Here is a 6,718-nt window from a genome sequence, read left to right on the forward strand (position 1 = left end):
AGGACTTGCTTTCTCTCTCTGGTCCCCTCTGCCAGTGACCTTGGATGGGTCGCTTCCCTCTCCATGGCCCCACGTCCGGTCCTGGCAATGCTCCCTGCCTCCTTGAGACAAAAGAGCTGATTTGGGAGGAGGGCAGAAGCTGGGCAAAGCCCCAGCGGTGGGAGTGGAGGGCGGCCGGGGCTCGAGAAGCTGGGCGAGTGGCAGCAAATATTTATGCAGCGCGGGTCTGTGCCAGGCACAGTGCTGGGCGTGGTGAGATAAGGGGCCCAGGAGGCGCCCGGACTGGCCTCCGGGGCTGAATTCCAAACCGCCCCCCAGGAGGCCAGGAGAGGCAGAGGAAACCCGCGGGCAGAGCTCCAGGGTCCTGGATGTCTGTGGGCGGGCGGCTGGGAGCCTGGGAGCCTCAGAGCCCCTCTGTGAAGGGAGGGTGTCCCGGCTTCTGATTCGTGTGCTGGGCTCCCTCGCTCCTCTGGATCACGTCTCAAATTACTCGTCCTCGGAAGCCCTCCAGGACCACCGAGCCAGAAGCCCCTGCTTCTCTATTAGCATCTATTCTCTTTCTCTCTCTCTTTTAAATGTTTATTTATTTTTGAGAGAGACAGCAAGCAGGGGAGGGGCAGAGAGATGGGGACTCAGAATCCGAGGCAGGCTCCAGGCTCTGAGCTGTCAGCACAGAGCCCGACGCGGGGCTCGAACCCACGAGCCATGAGATCATGATCTGACCAGAAGTCAGAAGCTTAACCGACTGAGCCACCCAGGCGCCCCCTGCTTTATTATCTCTCGATGGCATTAATACAGGTGGCCTCAGTGAAGTAAGTACTGTTGTATGGGACTATAATACACATTTATATGAAATAAATAACATCATGTGGGACTATCACCCAAAGCATAAACATCCGTGAGTACATGTAGATACAAATGAATGAATGAATAAATGAATGAATGAATGAATAGGGGAAGGAGACAGAACAACCTTCAAAACTGTATCTGGATGCTTCTCCCTCCCCTCCCCTCCACGTGGGCCGCGCTCCAGGAAGTGTGCACAGAGTGGAAGGGGGAGGGGTCATGTTACAGTGAAGACACCTGGCAAGCGCCACGTGTCATCCTCATCGTCTGCAGGTGACGGGGCAGCATCCTCAGTGGTCTGTCAAGTGGATCCATGTGCTCCTCCTCCCCGCCCCCCCCGCCCCCTCTGAGAGGACACCCCTGAGAAAGGGACTTCACCGGCTTATCCCCAGGACGCCCCAATGCGGTTAAGGTCATCAAAGCCCAAAGGCAAGTTTGAGAAATGATCACAGACCAGCCGGGACGGGGAAGGCGTGAAGTAGGCCGGGTGTGTCCTGGGTGGGGTCCTGGAACAGAGAAGGGGCAGCAGGGGAAAGGAGCTAAATCTGAGTAACGCCTGGCGTTCGGTCGACAGCTTTGGTTCCTTGGTTTTGCGAGATGTGCCGTGGGGACCCTGGTCAGGGACACATGGAAGTCTCTATACTATCACTGCAAACTCTCTGTAAACCTCAAACTATTCTAAAAAGAAAAGGTTATTTATTTAATTTTTTAATTTTTAATTTTTTTTTGAGAAAGAAAGAAGAGAGACAGAGCACGAGCAGGGGAGGGGCAGAGAGAGAGGGAGACACAATCCAAAGCAGGCTCCAGGCTCCGAGTTTTCAGCACAGAGCCCGATGCGGGGCCCGAACTCACAAACCATGAAATCGTGGCCTGAGCCAAAGTCGGACGCTTAACTGGCTGAGCCTCCCAGGTGCCCCAAGAAAAGGTTATTTGAAAAAAAAAAAAAAAGAAAAGAAAAGGTTATTTGAAAAGCAAATCAGTTGGGCTTAAAAGGACCTTTGCCCTCCTTCCCACTAGCTGATTCTCCGAACAGAAGCCAGAGGGAGCCTGTTAAATCAGGAGAGGGGTCTGTGCTATTCAGGGGGTACGTATTCCCCCAAATTTATCAAATGGTAACACGTAAAATGCATGCATTTCACGGTATTTAAATTTTACCAAGGACAAGAACCTTAAATAAATATTTGATATCTTGTTACAATATGCATGCTGCAGTGTTTAAGGGTGATGTGATCTAATATTTGCAAATTGCTTTGAAATGATTTTTTTAAAGACAGATACAGGATCTGTCTGTAATTTCCACTAAATTTTTCTGCAAATGTAAAACTGCTCAAAAAAGGAAAATTTATTAAATTTTAAAAAGATGAATGTTGGATAGATTGCTAGATGGACAAACGAAAGGTCAGGTGGAAAGACAGGTACCTTATGAAGCAAGTGTAACAAAATGCTCATTGTAGACTCTCTGGGATTGATCTATGTATTTACTTCTAATTCTTCCCATTTTGTTTTTGTTTTCCATTTTATTTAGAGAGTGCCAGGAAGTGGGGGAGGGGGGCAGAGGGAGAGAGAACCCTAAGCAGGCTCCATGCTCAGTGCAGAGCCCAATGCAACGCTTGATCCCATGACCCCAGGATCATGACCTGAGCCGAAATCAAGAATCAGACTCTCCACTGATTGAGCCACGCAGGCACCCAAGTCTCTCCATTTTTTATGTGTTTTAAAATTTTCAAATGTTGGGGCACCTGGCTGGCTCAGTCGGTGGGGCATTCGACTCTTGATCTCAGGGTCCTGAGTTTGAGCTCCATGTGGTCATAGAGTTTAGTTACATTTTTTAAAATTTTTTAATGTTTTTATTTCTTTTTTTTTTAATGTTTTATTTATTTCTANGCGAGATCATGACCTAAGCGAAAGTCGGACGCTTAACCGACTAAGCCACCCAGGTGCCCCTAATGTTTTTATTTCTGAGAGAGAGAGAGAGAGCACACATGAGCAGGGGAAGGTTAGAGAGAGAGGGAGACAGAATCTGAAGCAGACTCCAGGCTCTGAGCTGTCAGCACAGAGCCCGATGCAGGGCTCGAATCCACAAACTGTGAGATCATGACCTGAGCCGAAGTCGGACGCTCAACCGACTGAGCCACCCAGGCGCCCCTAAATTTCCAAATATTAAAAGTATAACGTGAAGTCAAATTGTGCCAGCCTCCTCATGACTCCTCCCCGGGCTCTCTTCCCAACTCAGTAGAGTAGAAATCAGAGTCCTCGTGGTTTCTCTACCAGATCTCTACCTCCAGACGCTCCCTGATCTTTTCCCCACTCTCTCCCTCCTTCTCTCTCCTTCCTGGTGGTCTCTGTCCTCCCTGAACAGACCAGTCACCTTCCCGCCAAAGCCTTCACACCAGCTGTGCCCTCCCCTGGGACCTGTCTTCATCAGTTCCTGCATGAGCCCCCTCCTAAGATGCTTTCTTTTATTATTTTTTATAGTTTTATGAAAGTTTACCTATTTGATTTGAGAGAGAGAGAGAGACAGAGAATCCCAAGTAGGCTCCGCACTGTCAGCGTAGAGCCTGATGTGGGGCTCGATCTCATGAGCTGCCAGATCATGACCTGAGCCAAAACCCAGAGTTGGATGCTTAACTGACGGAGCCACCCAGGCGCCCCCACTAAGGTGTTTTATGTGATTTACCGGCTTTGTTTGGTTTTGTGTCTGTCTCCTACCTCTACCACGGAAACCCCATGTGGGCAGGGATTTGTGTGGGTTTCATTAACCAGTGAGGGATCAGCACCTAGGACAGAGCCCAGCACATAGTGGGGGCTCAATGACTGACTACCTGCTGAATCAGTGTCCTGAGTCTATTTGTCTATCTGTGCCTGCCACCAAAATGTAACCTTGTCTGTGTCTTCCCCACCTCTAGCACAGTACTTTGCACATAGCCAAGTGCTCAGCAGAGTTTTAGGGTGGGGACGCCTGGGTGGCTCAGTCCATTAAGCATCCGAATTTGCTCAGGTCATGATCTCCTGGTTCAAGGGTTCTATCCCCACATCAGTCTCTGCACTGACAGTGTGAGCTTGCTTCAGGTCCTCTGTGTCCCTCTCTCTCTGCCTCTCCCTGCCCTCTCTCTCCCAAAAATAAATAAATAAATAAATAAATAAATAAATAAATAAATAANCGAAGCAGGCTCCAGGCTCTGAGCTGTCAGCACAGAGCCTGATGCGGGGCTCAAACCCATGAACCGTAAGATCATGACCTGAGCCAAAGTCGGCCGCTCAACCGACTGAGCCACCCAGGCGCCCCAACAAACAAAGATTTAAAGAAAAGAGTTTTAGGATGAATGAATGAATGAATGAATGAATAGGTAAGAATGAGTCTTTGTGTAAGAGCTAAGAGCACAGGCTTTGGAATTGCAATGCCTGGAGATGTTTACAGATCTGCTCCTTACGAGCCAAGAGACCTGGGCGTGTCAGCTTACTGCCTGAGCTTCCTTCTCCGGATGATGGGGCCCCCATGGGGAGCCTCATCTCTCCCTGATGGGATGTTAAGTGGTGCAGTCACTCTGGGAAACAGTCTGACAGTTTTTTTTGTTTGTTTGTTTTTAAATTATTTTTAATGTTTTTTAGAGAGATATGAGTGTGAGCAAGGGAGGGGCAGAGAGAAGGAGACACAGAATTTAAGCAGACTCCAGTCTACGGCCATACCACCCTGAACGCGCCCGATCTCGTCTGATCTCGGAAGCTAAGCAGGGTCGGGCCTGGTTAGTACTTGGATGGGAGAATTTAAGCAGACTCCAGGTCGATGCAGGGCTTGAACTCACAAACCGGGAGGTCATGACCTGAGCCAAAGTTGGACGCTCATCCGACTGAGCCACGCAGGCGCCCCCAGTTTCTTAAAAAGTGTATCATGAGTGTCTCACACAGCCTAACAATTCTGCTCCTGAGAGTCTGCCCAAGAGAATAAAATCTATGTCCAGAGGAAGGATCGTACATTCATGTTCATAGCAGCATTATTCATAACGGCTGAAGCACGGACACAACTCAAATGTCCATCAGCAGATGAAAGGGTGAACAAAATGCAATATATCCAGACAAGGGAATGTTACTCAGACACAAAAAGGAATGGAGTGCGGATAAAATGTGCGGTGTAGATGAGCCGTAAAGACAGTATTTAGTGAACAAAGCCAGACATGGAAGGCCACACACTATGATCCATTTATAGGAACTGTCCAGGAAGGGTGAATCTGTCAAGACAGAGGAGACTCATGGTTGCCTGGGGCTGAGGGTGGGGAAGGGAAGTGACTATTAACGGGCACAGGAGAGCTTTTGGAGATTCTGGACATGTCCTAACCTTTGATTTTGGTGATAGTTGCACAATCCTGTAAACTTACTAAAAGTCTTTGAGTTAGTTGTGCACTTAAAATGAGCAAATTCTATGGGAGGCAAATGATACCTCAATAAAATTTTTAAAGAAAAAAAAAAACTTGGAAAGGCGCCTGGGTGGCTCAGTTGGTTGAGTGTCTGACTTTGGTTCAGGTAATGATCTCACTGTGGGTTCGAGCCCCATGTCAGGCTCTGTGCTGACAGCTCAGAGCCTGGAGCCTGCTTCGGATTCTGTGTCTCCCTCTCTCTCTGCCCTTCCCTGCTCGCTCGCTCTCTCTCTCTCTTTCTCTCTCTCTCAAAAACAAATACACATTTTAAAAATTAAAAAAAAGAAAAAAATGGAGCCCATAACAGTATCTATCTATTGATATTGTAAAGATTAAATGACCTAAAAGAAAAAAAAAGATTAAATGACCTAATCCATGTCATCCCTTTAGAATCAGATGAGGGTAAACACTCAAGAAATGTGTTTTGTATGATTATGAACACATGTGATTGAAGTCATGAATGTAAAATGCTCAGCACAAGGAACGACTAAGCTACAGGGTTTGACTCATGAACACCACGTACTATTACCTCCTAAGAGTAATAACCACATGGGCGTCTTATCATTTCCTGTGTCTGTCCCACACATCAGTTTTCTCGTCTCCAAAATGGGAGAACTGGGCTTCAGCTTCAGAGAACTTTTCTCACCCTAAGTTCTGTATTTTTTTCTAGGAATGTTTCTCTCTGGATACAGCAGACCCTCAAGGCAGAGTAAGTGTGTGTGTGTGTTGGGGGGGCAGATGGTGAGCAAACCCGTGGAGGGGTGAGGGTCTGATGCCTTAGGGCCTGGAGACGGGGATGCATGTAAGGAGGGGATTGTGTGCGTGGGCACTGATCCCAAGGGTTATATTGGCATGGTTAAGGGTATTCATGGTGTGGAGCTGGTTCAGCCTGGGTTCAAATTCCACGCCCACCATATCCTAGCTATGAGATTTTGGACAAGGGACTCCCTCTCTGAATGCTGTTTTGCCCCTAGAAAAGGGTGAGGATGTTTCCTAATTCCCAATGGAGAGGTGAGCATTCCCCGAGACCCTGTCTATACCAGCCTGGGAAAACAACAAAGCAGCAGCAGCAATGACTCCCTCCCTGATGGCAGCCACTGTTTTCACCCTTTTCCACAAAGTACCTCCTTGAATACAAAGGGCTCGATTCATGGTAGTGATTTCCAAAAGTAGGACAAATAAGTTCGCTTTAATCCGTTTGTCCTTCTGTAAAGTGGGTATAGTCCCGTCCCTCACGAGTTGTATCCAGCGTGATTGTGCCGAGAAGGTGTCTGGCCCTGGTAGGTTCTCACTCAATGGGAGCCCGTGTTTGGATGTGGTAATAGGGAGCCGCTGAAGGTTCCTGGGGAGGGAAGTAGCCTTGATGGCATGAAAGCACCCCCAGCTCCCCAGCTCCCCAGCTCCTCACACCTAGTTACAGGATCTAGTTTGTCGGAGAACTGTCTCATTAGGAAATCCCA

The 6,718-nt window shown here is 48.2% G+C and overlaps 1 pseudogene; it reads left to right on the forward strand.

The window, feature by feature from the left end:
* The first annotated feature begins 4,519 nt into the window (after positions 1 to 4,519).
* LOC144225818 (5S ribosomal RNA) lies at positions 4,520 to 4,639 on the forward strand (annotated as a pseudogene).
* Positions 4,640 to 6,718: the final 2,079 nt, after the last annotated feature.

The sequence above is a fragment of the Crocuta crocuta genome, unplaced genomic scaffold (assembly GCF_008692635.1).
Source record: "Crocuta crocuta isolate KB4526 unplaced genomic scaffold, BGI_CrCroc_1.0 scaffold142, whole genome shotgun sequence".
NCBI classification, from domain to species: Eukaryota; Metazoa; Chordata; class Mammalia; order Carnivora; family Hyaenidae; genus Crocuta; species Crocuta crocuta.